The following is a 21,293-nucleotide window of genomic DNA, read 5'->3' on the forward strand; positions in this document are numbered from 1 at the left end:
GTCTTTCTCTGTATGGCTTATTTCACTTAGCATCACACTCTCCAGTTCCATCCACGTTGCTACAAAAGGCCATATTTCATTTTTTCTCATTGCCACGTAATATTCCGTTGTGTATATAAACCACAATTTCTTTGTCCATTCATCAGTTGATGGACATTTAGGCTCTTTCCATAATTTGGCTATTGTTGAGAGTGCTGCTATGAACATTGGGGTACAAGTGGCCCTATGCATCAGTGCTCCTGTATCCCTTGGATAAATTCCTAGCAGTGCTATTGCTGGGTCATAGGGTAGGTCTATTTTTAATTTTCTGAGGAACCTCCACACTGCTTTCCAGAGCGGCTGCACCAATTTGCATTCCCACCAACAGTGCAAGAGGGTTCCCGTTTCTCCACATCCTCTCCAGCATCTATAGTCTCCTGATTTGTTCATTTTGGCCACTCTGACTGGCGTGAGGTGATACCTGAGTGTGGTTTTGATTTGTATTTCCCTGATAAGGAGCGACGCTGAACATCTTTTCATGTGCCTGTTGGCCATCCGGATGTCTTCTTTAGAGAAGTGTCTATTCATGTTTTCTGCCCATTTCTTCACTGGGTTATTTGTTTTTTGGGTGTGGAGTTTGGTGAGCTCTTTATAGATTTTGAATACTAGCCCTTTGTCCGATATGTCATTTGCGAATATCTTTTCCCATTCCGTTGGTTGCCTTTTAGTTTTGTTGGTTGTTTCCTTTGCTGTGCAGAAGCTTTTTATCTTCATAAGGTCCCAGTAATTCACTTTTGCTTTTAATTCCCTTGCCTTTGGGGATGTGTCGAGTAAGAGATTGCTACGGCTGAGGTCAGAGAGGTCTTTTCCTGCTTTCTCCTCTAAGGTTTTGATGGTTTCCTGTCTCACATTTAGGTCCTTTATCCATTTTGAGTTTATTTTTGTGAATGGTGTGAGAAAGTGGTCTAGTTTCAACCTTCTGCATGTTGCTGTCCAGTTCTCCCAGCACCATTTGTTAAAGAGGCTGTCTTTTTTCCATTGGATGTTCTTTCCTGCTTTGTCAAAGATGAGTTGGCCATACGTTTGTGGGTCTAGTTCTGGGGTTTCTATTCTATTCCATTGGTCTATGTGTCTGTTTTTGTGCCAATACCATGCTGTCTTGATGATGACAGCTTTGTAGTAGAGGCTAAAGTCTGGGATTGTGATGCCTCCTGCTTTGGTCTTCTTCTTCAAAATTACTTTGGCTATTCGGGGCCTTTTGTGGTTCCATATGAATTTTAGGATTGCTTGTTCTAGTTTCGAGAAGAATGCTGGTGCAATTTGGATTGGGATTGCATTGAATGTGTAGATAGCTTTGGGTAGTATTGACATTTTGACAATATTTATTTTTCCAATCCATGAGCAGGGAATGTCTTTCCATTTCTTTAAATCTTCTTCAATTTCCTTCATAAGCTTTCTATAGTTTTCAGCATACAGATCCTTTACATCTTTGGTTAGATTTATTCCTAGGTATTTTATGCTTCTTGGTGCAATTGTGAATGGGATCAGTTTCTTTATTTGTCTTTCTGTGGCTTCATTGTTAGTGTATAAGAATGCAACTGATTTCTGTGCATTGATTTTGTATCCTGCAACTTTGCTGAATTCATGTATCAGTTCTAGCAGACTTTTGGTGGAGCCTATGGGGTTTTCCATGTATAATATCATGTCATCTGCAAAAAGCGAAAGCTTGACTTCATCTTTGCCAATTTTGATGCCTTTGATTTCCTTTTGTTGTCTGATTGCTGATGCTAGAACTTCCAGCACTATGTTAAACAGCAGCGGTGAGAGTGGGCATCGTTGTCGTGTTCCTGATCTCAGGGAAAAAGCTTTCAGTTTTTCCCCGTTGAGGATGATGTTAGCTGTGGGCTTTTCATAAATGGCTTTTATGATCTTTAAATATGTTCCTTCTATCCCGACTTTCTCAAGGGTTTTTATTAAGAAAGGGTGCTGGATTTTGTCGAAGGCCTTTTCTGCATCGATTGACAGGATCATATGGTTCTTCTCTCTTTTTTTGTTAATGTGATGTATCACGTTGATTGATTTGCGAATGTTGAACCAGCCCTGCATCCCAGGAATGAATCCCACTTGATCATGGTGAATAATTCTTTTTATATGCCGTTGAATTCGATTTGCTAGTATCTTACTGAATTTTTGCATCCATATTCATCAGGGATATTGGCCTGTAGTTCTCTTTTTTTACTGGGTCTCTGTCTGGTTTAGGAATCAAAGTAATACTGGCTTCATAGAATGAGTCTGGAAGTTTTCCTTCCCTTTCTATTTCTTGGAATAGCTTGAGAAGGATAGGTATTATCTCTGCTTTAAACGTCTGGTAGAACTCCCCTGGGAAGCCATCTGGTCCTGGACTCTTATTTGTTGGGAGATTTTTGATAACCGATTCAATTTCTTCGCTGGTTATGGGTCTGTTCAAGCTTTCTATTTCATCCTGATTGAGTTTTGGAAGAGTGTGGGTGTTCAGGAATTTGTCCATTTCTTCCAGGTTGTCCAATTTGTTGGCATATAAGTTTTCATAGTATTCCCTGATAATTGTTTGTATCTCTGAGGGATTGGTTGTAATAATTCCATTTTCATTCATGATTTTATCTATTTGGGTCATCTCCCTTTTCTTTTTGAGAAGCCTGGCTAGAGGTTTGTCAATTTTGTTTACTTTTTCAAAAAACCAACTCTTGGTTTCGTTGATCTGCTCTACAGTTTTTTTAGTTTCTATATTGTTTATTTCTGCTCTGATCTTTATTATTTCTCTTCTTCTGCTGGGCTTAGGCTGCCTTTGCTGTTCTGCTTCTAGTTCCTTTAGGTGTGCTGTTAGATTTTGTATTTGGGATTTTTCTTGTTTCTTGAGATAGGCCTGGATTGCAATGTATTTTCCTCTCAGGACTGCCTTTGCTGCGTCCCAAAGCGTTTGGATTGTTGTATTTTCATTTTCGTTTGTTTCCATATATTTTTTTATTTCTTCTCTAATTGCCTGGTTGACCCACTCATTCGTTAGTAGGGTGTTCTTTAACCTCCATGCTTTTGGAGGTTTTCCAGACTTTTTTCTGTGGTTGATTTCAAGCTTCATAGCATTGTGGTCTGAAAGTAAGCATGGTATAATTTCACTTCTTGTAAACTTATGAAGGGCTGTTTTGTGACCCAGTATATGATCTATCTTGGAGAATGTTCCATGTGCACTCGAGAAGAAAGTATATTCTGTTGCTTTGGGATGCAGAGTTCTAAATATATCTGTCAAGTCCATCTGATCCAATGTCTCATTCAGGGCCCTTGTTTCTTTATTGACCGTGTGTCTAGATGATCTATCCACATCTGTAAGTGGTGTATTAAAGTCCCCTGCAATTACCACATTCTTATCAATAAGGTTGCTTATGTTTATGAGTAATTGTTTTATATATTTGGGGGCTCTGGTATTCGGCGCATAGACATTTATAATTGTTAGCTCTTCCTGATGGATAGACCCTGTAATTATTATATAATGCCCTTCTTCATCTCTTGTTACAGCCTTTAATTTAAAGTCTAGTTTGTCTGATATAAGTATGGCTACTCCAGCTTTCTTTTGGCTTCCAGTCGCATGATAAATAGTTCTCCATCCCCTCACTCTCAATCTAAAGGTGTCCTCAGGTCTAAAATGAGTCTCTTGTAGACAGCAAATAGATGGGTCTTGTTTTTTTATCCATTCTGATACCCTATGTCTTTTGGTTGGCACATTTAATCCATTTACATTCAGTGTTATTATAGAAAGATACGGGTTTAGGGTCATTGTGATGTCTGTATGTTTTATGCTTGTAGTGATGTCTCTGGCACTTTGTCTCACAGGGTCCCCCTTAGGATCTCTTGTAGGGCTGGTTTAGTGGTGACAAATTCCTTCAGTTTTTGTTTGTTTGGGAAGACCTTTATCTCTCCTTCTATTCTAAATGACAGACTTGCTGGATAAAGGATTCTTGGCTGCATATTTTTTGTGTCTAGCACCCTGAAAATCTGGTGCCAATTCTTTCTGGCCTGCCAAGTTTCAAAAGAGAGATCAGTCACGAGTCTTATAGGTCTCCCTTTATATGTGAGGGCATGTTTACCCCTTGCAGCTTTCAGAATTTTCTCTTTATCCTTGTATTTTGCCAGTTTCACTATGATATGTCGTGCAGAAGATCGATTCAAGTTACGTCTGAAGGGAGTTCTCTGTGCCTCTTGGATTTCAATGCCTTTTTCCTTCCCCAGTTCAGGGAAGTTCTCAGCTATTATTTCTTCAAGTACCCCTTCAGCACCTTTCCCTGTCTCTTCCTCCTCTGGGATACCAATTATGCGTATATTATTTCTTTTTAGTATATCACTTAATTCTCTAATTTTCCCCTCATACTCCTGGATTTTTTTATCTCTCTTTTTCTCAGCTTCCTCTTTTTCCATAACTTTATCTTCTAGTTCACCTATTCTCTCCTCTGCCTCTTCAAGCCGAGCTGTGGTGGTTTCCATTTTGTTATGCATTTCGTTTAAAGCGTTTTTCAGCTCCTCGTGACTGTTCCTTAGTCCCTTGATCTCTGTAGCAAGAGATTCTCTGCTGTCCTCTATACTGTTTTCAAGCCCAGCGATTAATTTTATGACTATTATTCTAAATTCACTTTCTGTTATAGTATTTAAATCCTTTTTGATCAGCTCATTAGCTGTTGTTATTTCCTGGAGATTCTTCTGAGGGGAGTTCTTCCGCTTGGTCATTTTGGATAGTCCCTGGCATGGTGAGGACCTGCAGGGCACTTCCCCTGTGCTGTGGTGTATAACTGGAGTTGGTGGGCGGGGCCGCAGTCAGACCTGATGTCTGCCCCCAGCCCACCGCTGGGGCCATAGTCAGACTGGTGTGTGCCTTCTCTTCCCCTCTCCTAGGGGTGGGATTCACTGTGGGGTGGTGTGGCTCGTCTGGGCTACTTGCACCCTGCCAGGCTTGTGATGCTGGGGATCTGGCGTATTAGTTGGGATGGGTAGGCAAGGTGCTCGGGGGCAGGAGGGGCAGGCTTAGATCGCTTCTCCTTAGGTGATCCACTTCAGGAGGGGCCCTGTGGCAGCGGGAGGGAGTCAGATCCGCTGCCAGAGGTTTGGCTCCGCCGAAGCGCAGAGTTGGGTGTTTGCGAGGAGCGAGCAAGTTCCCTGGCAGGAACCGGTTCCCTTTGGGATTTCGGCTGGGGGATGGGCGGGGGAGATGGCGCTGGCGAGCGCCTTTGTTCCCCACCAAACTGAGCTCTGTTGTCAGGGGGCTCAGCAGCTCTCCCTCCATTTGTCCTCCAGCCTTCCCGCTTTCTGAGCAGAGCTGTTAACTTATGACCTCCCAGACGCTAAGTCGCGCTTGCTGTCGGAACACAGTCCGCCCGGCCCCTCCGCTTTTGCAAGCCAGACTCGGGGGCTCTGCTTGGCCGGCGAGCCGCCCCTCCGCCCCGGCTCCCTCCCGCCAGTCCGTGGAGCGCGTACCGCCTCGCCGCCCTTCCTACCCTCTTACGTGGGCCTCTCGTCTGCGTTTGGCTCCGGCGACTCTGTTCTGCTAATCCTGTGGCGGTTTTCTGGGTTATTTAGGCAGGTGTAGATGGAATCTAAGTGATCAGCAGGACGTGCGGTGAGCCCAGCGTCCTCCTAAGCCGCCATCTTGCCTCTTCTCCCTTTTTATAATTTTTCTTTTTGCTTCACAGGCTTGATCATTTCAGATGACCTGTTACAAGTTCACAGATTCTTTCTTCTGCTTGATCCAGTCTTTTGTTGAACGCTTCTGGTGAATTGTTCACTTTAGTCATTGCATTCTTCAGTCCCCAAATTTCTGCTTGGTTTTTTTTTTTTATATTTTCTATCTCCTTGCAGAATTCTCATTTTATTCATATATCATCTTCCTGAGTTTGTTGAGCATCTTTATGATGGTTATTGTGAATTCATTGTCAGGTAATTCATACATCTGTTTCTTCAGGGCCAATTTATGGAGTTTTATTTTATTCCTTTGATGGGGTGATTTCTTCATGTTTCTTGTAACTTTGGGTTTGTATTTGTGCATTTGAAAAAAATAACCACCCCTCCAAGTCTTTACAGACTGACTTTGTACAAGGAAAGATCTTTACCCGTAAGCCTGGCAAGAGATCCTGGAGGCCTCTCAAACATTTTCTGTGGATGTGTCTTCTTTGGACTTGTATATGTAAATTTCTAATTTGAGGAACTTGCTGGGTGTTTCTTGGTTTGTTTGTTCAGGAGCTCATAATCTTTTGCTCCCTCTGGTGTCTGTCTGTTGTATCACAAGTTCTATGAAGTAGAATGATGCCCAGCTCTTTTTTTGTTCCTAACAGACTTCAGGCATCTAGAGTATTTTGGGTCCTGTCACTACCCTAAGCCAGACTAGACAGAGACCAGCCCATTGAGTAACCCCCCAAAGTTAGAATACTGGATGCATATTCCACATTCCACTCTTCTCATCCCCCTTGAGGGAGGAGAGTCTGCTGAGCTGTGTTAGCCTTTGGCTCCTGTACCATGGATCCTCTGGAGCAGCAGCACATCGCCCAGATGTTTCATTTTCCAATGGTTGCCAGGCATCTGGAATATGCCAGGTCCCATCAGTACTCTGAGACTGGTAAGACAGAAACCAGACCCTTGAGCAGCTCTCCTGAAAGATCAGAACATTGGACATGTGGTCCATGTTTGTCTTTCCCTCCCCAGTAAGAAGCTGGGAGCTTGGAATTTCCTCCCAATCACATAGTGCTGTACCAGGGGACAGACAGTATGGCAAGAGGGTGCCACAAATTTCCTAATGGCTTCAATGCAGCTGGTTTTACACTTGTCAGAGGTATAGGAGCCTTTTAACTGGTTTTCTCTGAATTTCTCACAAAGGGGATTGGCTCATGTATTACTGAGTTAGTGTTTCTTTGGGAGGAAGAAGGATCTGGGTCTTTCTATTCTGTCATTTTCTTGATGTTACTTCAAGAGCATTAAGAACTCTGATTCTTTACCTTTGATTCTGCCTCCAACTTTTCCATCCACACACAGATCCTCTTGTTGGGGACAGAAACCCAACTAATGAGCCAGATTCTCCTAATGCTCAACTAATGACCTTATTCTCCTGAACTATCTGAGTTTGGTCTGTGATTCTGGGATGGAATACTGGGAAATATCCTAATTCAAAAATAAGAAGAAGGGACAGGATGAGGCAGAGGAGGAGGAGAAAGAGAAGAAAGAGGACAGAGAAGAGAAAGAGGAAAAGAAAGAGAAGAATGAAAAGGAGACAAAGTATTTTATTCAATTTGTGGACCAAGGAGCTTGTGGGACTCTTTGTCATGCTTCTTAAATACAGCATTAAGAACAGAAGCAATAACAACAACAGAAAAGACAACAACAACACAACAAAAAATCAGAAGCAACAAACTTAAGCTCTTCCTCATTTCTTCTTTGAGCAGTGTCTCTAGGCAGGCAGCTTAGGAGATATCAGAGACCCAGTGTGTTAGCCAAGGTCCCACAGGACACAGATGGCACAATATAGATGGACAATTTAAGAGAGTTTAATGAGGGGTCTATATACAAGGGTTGGGACAGGGAGGATCAATAAAGAATGTCATGGCACCTTGAGACTCACAAGAGTTGGGAGGCTGAGCCTACAGAGGCAAGAAGAAGGAACCTGGCAGTTTGCAGCTTTAGAGAGGGTTTCATGATAGGAGCTGTGACCATTGGAATAGAAACACCGTTCTCCCAACCTGTGGGCCAGCAGTGAGGAAGCAAGAGGATAAATACTGTAATCTCTTTCTTCTTAACCTCCAGTCTCCTACCAAAATCTTCTATTGGCCAAATAAAACCAGAGGTCCAAAGGTGAGTCACTTTACAGTATAAATGACTTTAATATAGTCCACGAAATCTAGCCTGCTAGGACACAAGATAGAGGAGAATGAAAAGGGATTCTGGAGAAGTAGAGGGAAAACACACATCTCACTGTGAGAGCTGGACTGCAACAGGCTTATGAAAAAAAAATACCTTGGCTTTCTTACACCCAAAATGCAGAATTAAGAATTAAAGATACACCACAGAATGAATAATACTACCGAAAGCATATACAATAATAGATACCAGCATCTGCCCAAAGCTCACTTATGTGTTCTTGGCTCTGTCCTTTACACTAGGCTATTGAACACTGCTACTTATGTGTGCTGTATAGCCAACTGATACCTCTTAGGAATGCAGTAAAGCTGGGAGGATGGGAACACACTGGCTGAAAAATCAGGGTGTAAAGGCCCTTTGTGGAGCTGGACTCTTGTCCCCTTGCAACCAGATGAAAAATATCAAAAACAAATGTAAGGTCCTCTTTGGAGCTCAGAAAACTCAAATACCTGCTAGAAGTGGAGGATGGAGGTTGTGGCTTAGAATTTGTGTTAATGAGAACCACAATGTGAGGTCATGTATTCATTAGTGGCATCAACAAATTGAGCACTTAGTAGGCATTGTGCTGGAGTTATGATTTTAGTAAGGGACAAAACAGATATAATTCCAAGACTGTAAGTGCTTTGGGGAAGACAAAGTAAACAGACAATTAAAATTATACTAGTCTCTCATTCAAGTACTAACCAGGCCTAACCCTGCTTATCTTCCAATATCATATAAGATCAGATGTGATCAAGGTGGTATGCACCGCCTGGGTTCCATTTTCAGTAACAGCTCCTGTGGAAGTGCAGAGCGTCTTGGGGAAGCCATCCCTCACCATCCCTTTCTCCCCAAGGCTGACCAAGGTGGCCAAGCTTTTTTTTCAGGAAGTCCACTCTCCCATTCATGACTACAGTGTTGGAGTCCCCAGAATTCTCAGAATCTCCTCAGGCTACCAGTAGCATAATGATGTGTGACTTGGCTCTGGAAACCATTAGGAAGCAGCTGTGTGGCCAGCTTGGCAATGCCTACACTGGGCTCCAGTCCTGAGTGGCCACCACCAGCCACCAGGCTTCAGGAAGCACATCAGAGCCCCTTTGCTTCCCTCCCTTCAGATAGGCAGGCCGCAGCAAGCAAAAGCAGTTGGGATCTTTTATATCGAAACAGCAAAACACCAAAAAGGAAGTTGAGAGAACCCCACTCTTTACTATCCAAGCCACACACAAGCCTTCCTGACATTCTGTAAGCATGTGTGCCTTGTACCAAGTGGAAAATAAACTCTAAGTAGACAGTAAATAATAATAATAATAATAATAATAAATAAAAGTAATAAAACTACATTTAACTATTATTTATGAATTGTCCCATTTACTCATCACAGAGTAGTAGAGGACTATTATTTTTCATAAACTTTTTATTTTATAATAGTTTTAGATTTCCAAAACTTTGTGAAGATAATACAGAGCATTCCCACATACTCCATATCTAGTCACCTCATTATTAACATCCTTCATTAGTATGGTACATTTGTCACAATCAGTGATCCAATATTGCTACATTATTGATCATTAAAATTCATCTACTTTATTCAGATTTCCTTATTTTTCTGTGTAATGTCTCTGTGTACTGTCCCAGTACTCCATTGGGACGCTGCATTACATTTAGTCATTAGGTCTCCTCTAGACTGTGATAATTTCTCAGACTTGCTTTGATTTCGATGATGTTAACAATTTTTAGGAATACTGGTCAGGTATTTTGTAATCTGCCCCTCAGTGGGACTCCTATGATTCAGGTGTTATTCCTTTTTAATAAATGAGTTCTCTAATTCTTGTACCACGCTCTTTCCCTTAGTTTCCGTCTTTTTTTTCTGTTTCATTATTCTCCATAATTTTGTCTTCTATATCACTGATTCACTGTTCTGCTTCGTCCAACCTTGCTGCTGTGGCATCCATTCAAAATTGTATCTTGGGGCGCCTGGGTGGCGCAGTCGGTTAAGCGTCCGGCTTCAGCCAGGTCACGATCTCGCGGTCCATGAGTTCGAGCCCCGCGTCAGGCTCTGGGCTGATGGCTCGGAGCCTGGAGCCTGTTTCCGATTCTGTGTCTCCCTCTCTCTCTGCCCCTCCCCCGTTCATGCTCTGTCTCTCTCTGTCCCAAAAATAAATAAACGTTGAAAAAAAAAAAATTGTATCTTGTGGGGCACTTGGGTGGCTCAGTTGGTTGAGCGTCCAACTTCAGCTCAGGTCATGATCTCACAGTTCTTTGGATTCTCTGTCTCCCTCTCTCTATGCCCCTCCCCTGCCCTGGCTCTCTCTCTCTCTCTCTCTCTCTCTCTGCAAAAAATAAACATTGAAAAAAATTTTTTTAATTAAAAAAAAAGATTGCATCTCAGCTATAGCATTTTTTATTTCATCCTGACTAGATTTTACTTCTTTTATCTCCACAGAAAGGGATTCTATGCTTTTTTCAACCCCTGCTAGTATTCTTGCTATGATGGTTCTAAATTCTATTTCAGACATCTTGCTTGTATCTGTGTTGATTTAAAACCCTGACTGTCAATTCTTCCTGTTCTTTTTTGGGGGAGGGGGGTGAATTCCTTTGTTTTGTCATTTGGATAAATAAAAATAATTTATAAAATAAAGATTAAAAACTAAGAAATTAAAACAACAGAAAATTTTTAAAAAAGGGAGTTAGATCCTAGGTGTGTTTGGTCTGATTGTTGAAAGGAGTTTGGTAGGATAGAAAAGAAAGGGAAAGAAAAGAAAAAAAATGTAATAAAAAGTTTAAAAACTTTAAAAATTATCTGCAATAAAATAGAATTAAATGAAATAAAGAAAGCGAAATAGAATAAATTTACAAAAAAAGTAGCAAAAAGAATTAAAATTTTTTCAAAAAAGAAAAATAAAGACAAAATTTTCTCTTTCTCTATACAAGAAAAGAAAGGAGAAAAAGAGGAATAAAAAGCAATTTAAACAAAAGCAAAAAAACAACAACCCTGAATAGATGAACCAGCAAACAGAATGAAAGCTGAATGGAATTACATCCAGTTTCCCCAGAACTGAAACTATGAAGCACGCGATAGTTCATACACTAAGCAGGTGGAGAGACGTGGTGGTCCTCTAGGGTGTGTGCGTCGTGGGTGCAGCTGGGCAGGGCTTGGTGTTACAGCTCTGTTCTCCACTAGATGGTGCTGCTTAGCTTCCTGGGGTGGATGGCTCTGGTGTGTGAGCATGTGTATGAGCCTGTGTGGGAGAGGTGAAAATGGTGTCACCCAGTTTTTCTAGTTTCTGGCACAGGAACTCTGCTCTCACTGACCTGCAATCAAGCACCCCTCTTTTTGCCTTAGGCTTCTGTCCATGCCCCACTTCTACAATGTCCATGTTCAAGCCATCAACCTGTGAGGCAGCACCTCCCTCCCAAATTTTATCTCAGATGAGGCTATGTTTCCAAATCCATCATTTCTGAGAACCCTGCAGCTTGGACCCAGTCTGAACCTCTGGGGGAGGGTCTTGCTGAGCAATGGCTGAGTGCTGGCTTGCCCATGAAAAAGTTCGTGGGATCACACAGCAGCAAAGGTTTGGAGATTATGGTAAATCACAATACACAGCTGGTGCCAGGTTTTACCACACTCTGGTGTCTTTGTTCTAATATCAGCAAATGTGGCTGTTCTCTGGGGTCTGCTGGGACCTTTGCCTATGGAGAGTCAATATGGCTTCTACAAAATGACCTCCATGCAGGGGAAGGACTTTTCCCCATGTGGTCCATGGGCCCCTTGGACCTCGCAGCCTGCTTCTGGGGACTCACCTTGTTTCCTCACCAGAACACCACTGGGTATTGAGCTCCAGAATTTCCGACTCTGCACTCCCCTATTTATAGAGTCCTAATGGTATTGAAACCCTCTTCTTTCTCACTGTCAGTGGTTTTGGGAAACAGATTCTTATTCAGTCCCTTGTGACTGTTTCCACTCTTTCTCTTTCTCTCCAGCACTTTGGCAGTACTCTCCCATTATACCACACTCTCCCCCCACCCTTCTCTGTCCTCTCTCTGCAGAAACAGCTCCCTACCCTCCATGGCTTCTCTCTCTCCCAGTTCACCTCTCTGGAGTGTGTACCTGCTGAATTCTGAGGCTCAAGTTATGCAGATTGTTGTGTTAATCCTCAGATCAATTTCCTAGGTGTGCAAAATGATTTGGAGCTGATCTAGCTGCATTTCAGAAGCCGAGAACTTCCATGGTGCTCAGCCATCTTGGCCCCCTTTAAAACTGTCCTTCAGTGGAGATTTATCTGATGTTTTCCCTCATAATTAGTAAGGGATATGGGTTTGGGGAAATACAGAGATAAAGTGGCATTTTTCTCACATATAAAGGGAGCATGCTATCAACATGACGTATCACTGTTGATGTTGACCATAATCACCTGGCTGAGTTCATACTTGTCGGGTGTCTGTATTGTGAACTTACTCTTTTCCTCCCATTTCCTTATTGTATTCTTTGGAAGGAAGCTACTATATGCAGCCCGTGTTCAAGGCTCCTGAAAACAAGAGTATTTACCTAAATTATTTAAAATTCTTCTGCATGGAGAGTTGTCTCTCTTCCCCCATTTATTTATTTATTCAGTCATTTATTTATAACAGTATGGAGTTAGAGATATTTTTCTTATACTTGGGTTAAATCCAATACTAATTTATTTATTTTTTCCCTCAGATTGTTTAAGCTTTGTCTATTGAAAACTCTTTCAGTTGTATCTTATATACATTTGACATACCCCCATCCTTTTACAAACTCTTCCTTACTTTGTGGCACTACAAGATGTTCTTGTATATTCCCTGCCACAGCCCTGGAATCAAGCATTTCTCCTAGGATTCTTGTTTCCTTTTATTGGAGAATGGAATTAGAAACCAAGATATGGGTGCTAAGTGTGCTCATTTTCACTCGTGTGCTATTGCTTCTTGGCTCTCCCAGCTGACAGAGCAGAAAATATATCTATACCTATCATTCTCTCTATATATGCATGTATATCTACATATCTATATTTATGTATCTGTATTCCCCCCCTCTATATCTAGTATATATCTGTGTCTATAAACATGAGGGTGTCAGGGTCTCCAAGACAAAGCAAGTAATGTCAACAAATTTCCTCAATTTTTGTTTTTCTGAGAAAGTCTTTCTTTTTCTTTCACTTAAAAACATTTTTTAAAGTTTATTTATTTTGAGAGGGAGAGAGAGCAAGAGCAGGTGAGAAGCAGAGAGGGAGAGAGAGAATCGCAAAGCAGGCTCCACGCTGGCAGTAGAGAGCCCATTGTGGGGCTCAGTCTTACCAACCATGAGATCGTGACCTGAGCCAAGAGTCAGACGCTTAACTGACTGAGCCACCCAAGTGCCCCTTATTTCACTTTTTAAGAATAATTTTGCTGCCAAGGTGCCTGGTGACTCAGTTAAGCTCCCAAATCTTGATTTTGGTTCAGATTATGATTTCATGGTTTCATGAGACTGTGCCCCACATCTGGCTTTGCATCGATAGTACAGAGCCTGCTTAGGATTCTCTCTCTCCCTCTCTCTCTCTGCCTCTCCCCTGCTCATGCATGTGTACTCTTTCTCTCAAATAAATAAATAAATAAATAAATAAATATTTAAAAAACAAAAGAATAATCTTGCTGGATACAGAATTCTATGTTGACTTCTTCTTTTAATACTCTAGATAGTTCACTCCATTCTCTTCTTACTGGCATGGTTTCTGAAGAGAAGCCCAATGTAAATATCATTCTTGTTCTTCTGTAAGTAAGATTCTCATTCCTCTGATTTCTTACAAGATTTTCTCTTTATCTTTGATTTTCTACAGTTTGAATAGGGTGTGCTTATGTAGATATATGGTGTTTTTTTTTTTTAAATACTACTTTGTGTTCTTTGAGCTTCCTGCATCTGTGATTTAATGTCTCTCTAGTTTTGGAAAATTCTCAGCAATTATTACTTCAAACATTTCTTTGATTCCTTTCTCACTTTTCCTTCCAATATTCCAATTATGTTTACGTTATTCCTTTAGTAATTGTCTCACAGTTTTGGACATTCTGCTCTTTTGCATTCCTTCTTCTTTTTGCGTTTTGGTTTTAGAAGTTCCTATTGACTTGTCTTCACACTTACTGATTCTTTTCTTCCTTGTGTTCAATCTACTGGTGAATCCCTCAAAGGCATTCCTCATTTATTACTGTGCTTATTTCTAGCATTTCCTTTTAATTCTTTCTTAAAGTCTCCATATCTCTGCTTACATTACTACTCCTTTCTTACATGTTGTCCACTTTTCCCATTAAAGCCCTTATCATATTGAGCATATTTATCTTTAACTCCCCAGTATAATACCCAAATCTCTGCCATATTTGAGTCTGGGTCTCATCCTTTCTTGGTCCCTTCTGACTGCTTATTTTTACTTTTAGTATGCCTTGTAATTTTCTGTTGAAAGGTGGACATACTATATTGAGTAATGGAAACGAGTAGATAGGCCTTTACTGTGAGGTTTTATGTTTATCTGGTTAGGGGTTAGGCTGTGTTATAGTTGTAGGTGTCAAAGAATAAAACTTCTAGCATCTTTGTGTGTTCTCTCTTGTCTTTGGGTTTTCCTAGAGACTAAAGAGAATCTGCCTTCTTTTCACAAAACCCCCTATTATTTTGCAGGAGCACTCTTGATACAGAGTTAAGATGTGGTATGAAAGGAAGCCTTAGATAGTTGTATGATTAGGTCTCAGTCTTTTAGTGAGTCTGTCTCCCTGTGATGTGACCTTCACAAGTATCTTTCAGTCTTTCTCTACTCTGGTGTTGCAGGAAAGGTAGAGAGGGCCAGAGGTGGGTATTACTCTTCCCTCAGGTTGGTTAACTTCTAATAAAACAGTTTCTCTTGAGGGTAGGCCTTGTTAAGAGCAGAATGCTGTGGGGGTATTTCAAAATGACTACTTTCCCCTCCTCCTGCCAGAAGCACTAAGGGATTTGCCTCCGATCTTCCCCTGAGAACCTGATGTGTGACTCCTAGAGGTAAAACTCACAAAATCATGGGGTCCCTCATAAGACCAGACCCCCAAGAATTTTTAATTCTCAACTAGTTCTCTATTTAGTTTTATTTATTTCTCAACAATTTTAATTCTCAATTAGTTCACATGATGCTTCCAGCAATTTTAAAGTGTTCCCGTCAGCAGCTTCTACTTGTGCATTTCTGCTCAAGCAAGCTGTGTTTTTCTGCCTCTCCAGTGTTGGGGGCAGCACTCTGCCCTGTGACCTCAATTCTCTTGTGGATCTAAGAAGAGTTTTGATTTACAGTTTTTTCTTCTTGTGAGAATGGGAGTGAGGACCTCCAAACTCTTTACATGCTGGACTGAAATCTGGAAGGCTAGCAATCAATCGCCTCTAGATCATGAAAACAACATGGCTTATGCTCAGCACTTGCCTTGCTTTGGGGAGTCCTTTTGGTAAGTGCAAGGCATTGGGTGTCTAGATAGCTAGCGTTAAGGAAATACCTTAGGTGCTGATTCTCTGGAGACACGGTGTAAAGACCTGTATTGTCATAATTCATTGCTGGAAGAAATAAGCGTGTCCTTTGTGACTCCACTGGGAGACAGTCCTTGGCATCTTGCATCTGGCTTCCTCCTGGCTTTGATCATATGCCTTCTTTTGCTAGTTTTCCCTTATTTCCTTTCCTTGTAATAAATCTTAGTGAGAAGTATGATTACATAGTGAGTTCTGTGAGCTGTCTTGGTGGATCAGTGGGACTGGGTATGAAAAAAACAAAACAAAACAAAACATAGGAAAACAAACATGTTGGGATTTTAATAGAAGTGTCATTGAAACTGAAGATCACTTTGGGTAGTGATTCATCTGAACAATATTAAATCTTCTAATTCATGAAAATGGAGATTTTTTTCATTTTATTCAGGCCCTTTAAAATTTCTTTCTTATAGTTCTCAGTGCACAACTCTGTTTTCTCCTGAGTTACTTTATTGCTATTATATTCCTCTTGATGCTATTATAAATGAAATTGTTTCCTTAATTTCTTTTTTGTAGTGTTCAGTGCTAATGTATAGAAATGCAACTGATTTTCATGTATTGCTTTTATACCCTGCAACATTGCTGAGTTTGCTTATTGGCTCCAATAATATGTCAAGTTGTTTTAAAAAAATTATAATATGTCAGGGGTGTTTTTTTTGGTGTGAAATCTTTGCAAGTGTGTGTTCTGATAAAACTTTATTTATAAAAACAGGCTGAGGCTAACTAATTTCTGCTTTAAACCAAAAACCTGGGGGTAATTTGCTGTGACTATGCACAGAGACACTGAGGACGCAACCCAGTTGTGCTTATTATGTGAGCAAATAAGTCCTTTCTTCCTCCTTTACTGCCTTTTCTTGCTTCATAGCTTAAAAGCAGTTTTATTAATTTTCCTTTATTTAATAAAAATGTAAATATTTAAGGTATGCAATAGTATGCTCTGATATATATAGTGAAATGATCATTACAATCAAACTAATTAACATATCCATCTCACATAGTCACTTTTATTTTTTGGCAGTGAGAGCATCTGAGAATTACTTTTTTCTTTAATTTTTTAAAACATTTATTTATTTTTGAGAGACAGAAAGAAACAGAGCATTGAGCAGGAGAGGGGTAGAGGGAGAGAGAGAGATGAACCCAAAGCAGGCTCTAGGCTCTGAGCTGTCAGCACAGAACCTGACATGTGACTTGAACCCACAAACTGTGAGATCATGACCTGAGCTGAAGTTGGACACTTAACCAACTGAGCCACCCAGGGGCCCCTGAGAGCTACTCTTTTACCAAATTTCTAGTACACAGTACAATATTATTAACTATAGTCAACTTGATGTACATTATATCTCTAGAACTTGTTCACCCTGTATAACTGAAACCTTGCCCCCTTGACCATAAGGTAAACCATCCTTGCAACTGTGAATTCCACTTATTCACAGTGAATTCAGCTTACTAGTATTTTGTTGAGGATTTTTGCATTTTTATTCATAAGGAATATTGGCCTGAAATTTCCTTTTCTTGTAGTGTCTTTTTCTGGCTTTGGTATCAGGGTATTTTTGGCCTCATCAAATTAGTCAGGAAGTGTTCCTTCTTCAATCCTTCTGGGGGGGGGGGATGATTTTGAGAAGGATTGGTGAAGCCATTCAGCCCTGGGCTTTCTTTGTTGGGTGGTTTTGTGATTATTTATTTAATTTCTTTAGTAGTTACGGGTCTATTCAGATTTTCTACTTCATGAGTTAGTTTATGTAGATTGCATGTTTCTAGCAATTTGTCCATTTAATCTAGGTAATCAATTTTTTTTTTTTTTGCTGTATAATGTATCACAATATTCTCTTATCCTTTTTATTTCTGTAAAATTGGCATAAGCACTTTCATTTCTGATTCTGGTAATTTAAGTCTTTTTCTATTTTTCTTTTTCTTGGTCAGTCAGATTCGTCAATTTTGTTGATTTTTGATTTTCTGTATTGTCCTTTTATTCTCTAGTTTATCTATATCTGCTCTAATCTTTATTATTTCCTTCCTTCTACTTGCTTTGAGTTTCGGTTACTCTTTTAAAAAATTCCTTAAGATGTACAATTAAGATATTGACTTGAGATCTTTTTCAATGTATGCATTTACAGTTACAGATTTCTGTCTGTACTACCTTTGTTACAATCCATAAGTTTTGGCATGTTGTGTTTTTGTTTTTCTTTGACTAAAGGTATTTTCATTTTCTTTGTGATTTCTTCTTTCACCCATTGGTTGTTTAAGGGCATGCCATTCAATTTCCACATATTTGTAAATTTTCCAATTTTTCTTCTGCTACTGATTTCTAGTTGCATTCCACTCGTGATCAGAAAAGATGTTTTATGAGATTTAAATCTTTTAAAATTTATTAAGACTTATTGTGTATCCTGGGGAACCTGGTGGTTCAGTTGGTTAGGCATCCCACTTTGGCTCAGGTCATGATCTCTCAGTTGGTGGGTTTGAGCACCACACCGGGCTCTGTGCTGACAGCTCAGAGCCTGGAGCCTTCTTCAGATACTGTGTTTCCCTCTCTCTGTACCCCTCCCCTGTTTCACTCTGTCTCACTCTCTCTCTCTCTCACACACACACACACAAATAAACATTAAGGGAAAAAACAACAAAAAGACTTATTGTGTAGCCTAACAAATAGTTTATCCTGGAGAATATCCCATGTGTACTTGAGAAGAATGTGCATTCTGCTCTTCTTGGGTAGAGTATTCTGTATATGTCCGTTCTGTATGTGTATAATTGGTTTATAGTGTCGTTTAATTATTGAAAGATGGGCATTTTAGTCTCCAACTACTATTATAGAAAATTCTATTTTTCCTTTCTGTTTTTGCTATATGTATTTCAGGGGCTGTGTTGTTGGTGCCTGTATGTTTATAATTGTTATATTCTCTTGCTATGTTGAACCTTTTATTAATAGTCTCTGTTTCACATAACCCATTTTTATATACAGTCTATTTTTTTCTGACAGTAATATAGCAACCCAGCTGCCTTTTGGTTAGTCTTGCATGAGATACCTTTTCCATCTTTTTGCTTTGAATTTTTTGTGTGTACTTACATCTAAAGTGAATATCTAGCAGCATCTGGATGGATGATGTATTTTATCCAACTTTTCAATGTATGTTTTTAATAGAGTTATTTTCATTTAACCAGATTACTGGTAAAGAAGGATTTACTTCTCTTTACCTATTTGTTTTTGGTATGTCTTTTATGCTTTTTGTTTCTCAGTTTTTTTATTACTGCCCTCCCTTTTCTGGGTAATGTGCCACTTTGATTCCCTTTTTAACAGTTATTTCTTAATTACCTTAGAGATTACAATTAACATATTACAGTGTAATTTAAATAATATCAACTTAGTTTCAATAGTATATACTCTAATCCTATATATCTCTGTTCCTACCCCAACTATTATTGTCACAGATGATATCTCTATGCACTGCATAGCCATTAATATTGACTTAAAATGATTGTGTTCTGCATTTGGCTATTATATAGGAAAAAGAGAGTAGTTGCAAACCATACCAAAAGTACAGTAATACTGGCTTTCATATTTACCCATGTGGTTACCTTTACCAGTGTTCTTTACTTTTTTCTTATTACTTTGAATTACTCTTCAGTGTCCTTTCATTTCAGCCTGAAAGGTTCTCTTTAGTGTTTCTTTTTTAAATTAACTTTTTAAAAGTTTTTTAAAATTTATTTGTTTATTTTTTTAACAGGAAGTTTAAAAAAATTTTTTTTTAATATGAAAAAATATGGAACGCTTCACAAATTTGCGTGTCATCCTTGCACAGGGGCCATGCTAATCTTCTCTGTATCATTCCAATTTTAGGATATGTGCTGCTGAAGTGAGCACTAAAATTTATTTTTGAGAGAAAGTGAGAGTGGGGGAGGGACAGAGAGAGAGAGGGAAAGAGAGAATCCCAAGCAGGCTCCACACTGTCAATGCAGAGCCCGACATGGTCTCAAATCCACAAGCCATGAGATCCTGACCTGAGCCAAAGTTGGTGCTCAACTGACTGAGCCACTCAGGCTCCCCAAGGGGAATCAACTTTTAATTTTAGGGAAGATCCTTTGTAGGTATGAGTTCGTTTTCTCTTACTATTTTCCAAATTCCTTATTTGTCTTTGGGTTTCAACAAATTGACTGTAATGTGTTGTGGCATAAATCTCTTTGAGTTTATCCTCCTTAGAATTGATGGATGTATATATTCATGTGTTTCCTCAGACTTGAGAACTTTTGGGACATTATTTCTTCAAATATTTTTTCAGCCCTTCCTATCTCTCTTCTTTGGAACTCCTAAAATGAGAATGTTGATGAGTTTGATGGTGTCCCACAGACTCTATTCATTTTTATTCATTCTTTTTTCCTTCTTTTCTTCATACTGGATAATTTCAAGTTCAGCAATCCTTTCTTCTGTTTGGTCAAATCTGATTTGAACCTCCCTAGTGAGTTTTTTATTTTAGTTATTGTATTCGTCAGCTTGAGAATTTGTTTGGTTTATTATTAAAATTTCTATGTCTTTATTGATATTCTCATTTTTTCTTACATCATTTTCCTTATTCCCTTTACTGTTTCTCCAGGGTTTCCTTTAAATCATTGTACATCTTTAAGATAGTTGATTAAATATCTTTGACTAATAATTCTAATATCTGGTTTTACTAAGGATGATTGCTTCCAAATTCTTTTATTTTTACTGCAAATCAGCTATATTTGCCTGTTTCTTTGTATGTTTTACTATTTTTTGTTCAAAACTGGACATTTTGAGTGTTATGTTGTATAATTCTGAGAATGTATCCTCTCAGTCCTCAGTAATTGCTAAGTCTTGCTTGTGGAGGGTTTCATTTATCCGTTTGTGACTTTTCCCAACTTTTTTTCTTTTGTAAAGTGTGTATTCCTCATTGTATGTAGTAATTGAAGTTTCTGTTTTGTTATCTCTGTGATCAGCCAGTGGCCTAGCAAGGATTTTCTTAAATGTCTGACTCCCAAAAGAGGGGGGAAAGTACTGTCTTTTAAAATCTCCTGGAAGTTGCTTCAGCCTTTGGGGGTTAAAACTGCAGCTGCCAGTCTTTGTGCTGGCCCCTCAGTGATCAAAAGGAACATCAGCACTCAGAACATACAATCTACATGTAGGGAGGAGAAGGTCCTTACTGCCCACCCTGGCTCCAGAAAGCTGCACCAGGAACAAGTTCAGCTTCCCCCACTGCCTCCTACAGGAGGGATGGGGAGTAACACCTCATGAAATGCTGAAATTTGCTGACATTTACCAACCTATTCATCATTTTCTTCCCGGGTGTTGCAAATGTTTGACTGACTCTAGAGTTCCAGAATATTTGATTCAGACAATTCTGCCAGCTTAGGAGCTGTTTAGGTGGAGGAATGGATCTTTGGAGCTTCCTACTCTACCGTTTTCTGTCTATATGTAGGTTTTTATTTCTCTTGAGTAAATATCTGAGAGTAAAATGGGAAGAATATGTTTAATTTTTAAGAAACTGCCAAACTGCTCTCCAGCATGGTTTCCAAAGTACCATTTTAAACAATCCCACTAGCAGTGTATGAGAGCTCAGTTGCTCTGCATCTTTCCCAGTGATATGTATGGTCAGACTTTAATTTTAGATATTCTGGTAAGTGTGTAGACATATCCCATTGTCATTTTTTTTTTTAATTTTTAAAAAAACATTTTTTTTTCAACGTTTATTTATTTTGGGGACAGAGAGAGACAGAGCATGAACGGGGGAGGGGCACAGAGAGAGGGAGACACAGAATCGGAAACAGGCTCCAGGCTCTGAGCCATCAGCCCAGAGCCTGACGCGGGGCTCGAACTCACGGACCGCGAGATCGTGACCTGACTGAAGTCGGACGCTTAACCGACTGCTCCACCCAGGCG

General features: G+C 39.8%; 1 protein-coding gene and 1 non-coding gene across 6 annotated transcripts in view; one reads left to right on the forward strand and one right to left on the reverse strand.

The window, feature by feature from the left end:
* The window catches only part of ALDH1L1 (aldehyde dehydrogenase 1 family member L1), a 141,833-nt gene that overhangs the window by 71,509 nt on the left and 49,031 nt on the right, over nt 1–21,293 (forward strand). The window lies entirely within an intron of this gene.
* On the reverse strand, nt 19,156–19,262 carry LOC125161443 (U6 spliceosomal RNA). Its single transcript, XR_007150630.1, has one exon. It is a non-coding gene; the product is annotated as a U6 spliceosomal RNA (small nuclear RNA).

Source organism: Prionailurus viverrinus, chromosome A2 (genome assembly GCF_022837055.1).
Source record: "Prionailurus viverrinus isolate Anna chromosome A2, UM_Priviv_1.0, whole genome shotgun sequence".
NCBI classification, from domain to species: Eukaryota; Metazoa; Chordata; class Mammalia; order Carnivora; family Felidae; genus Prionailurus; species Prionailurus viverrinus.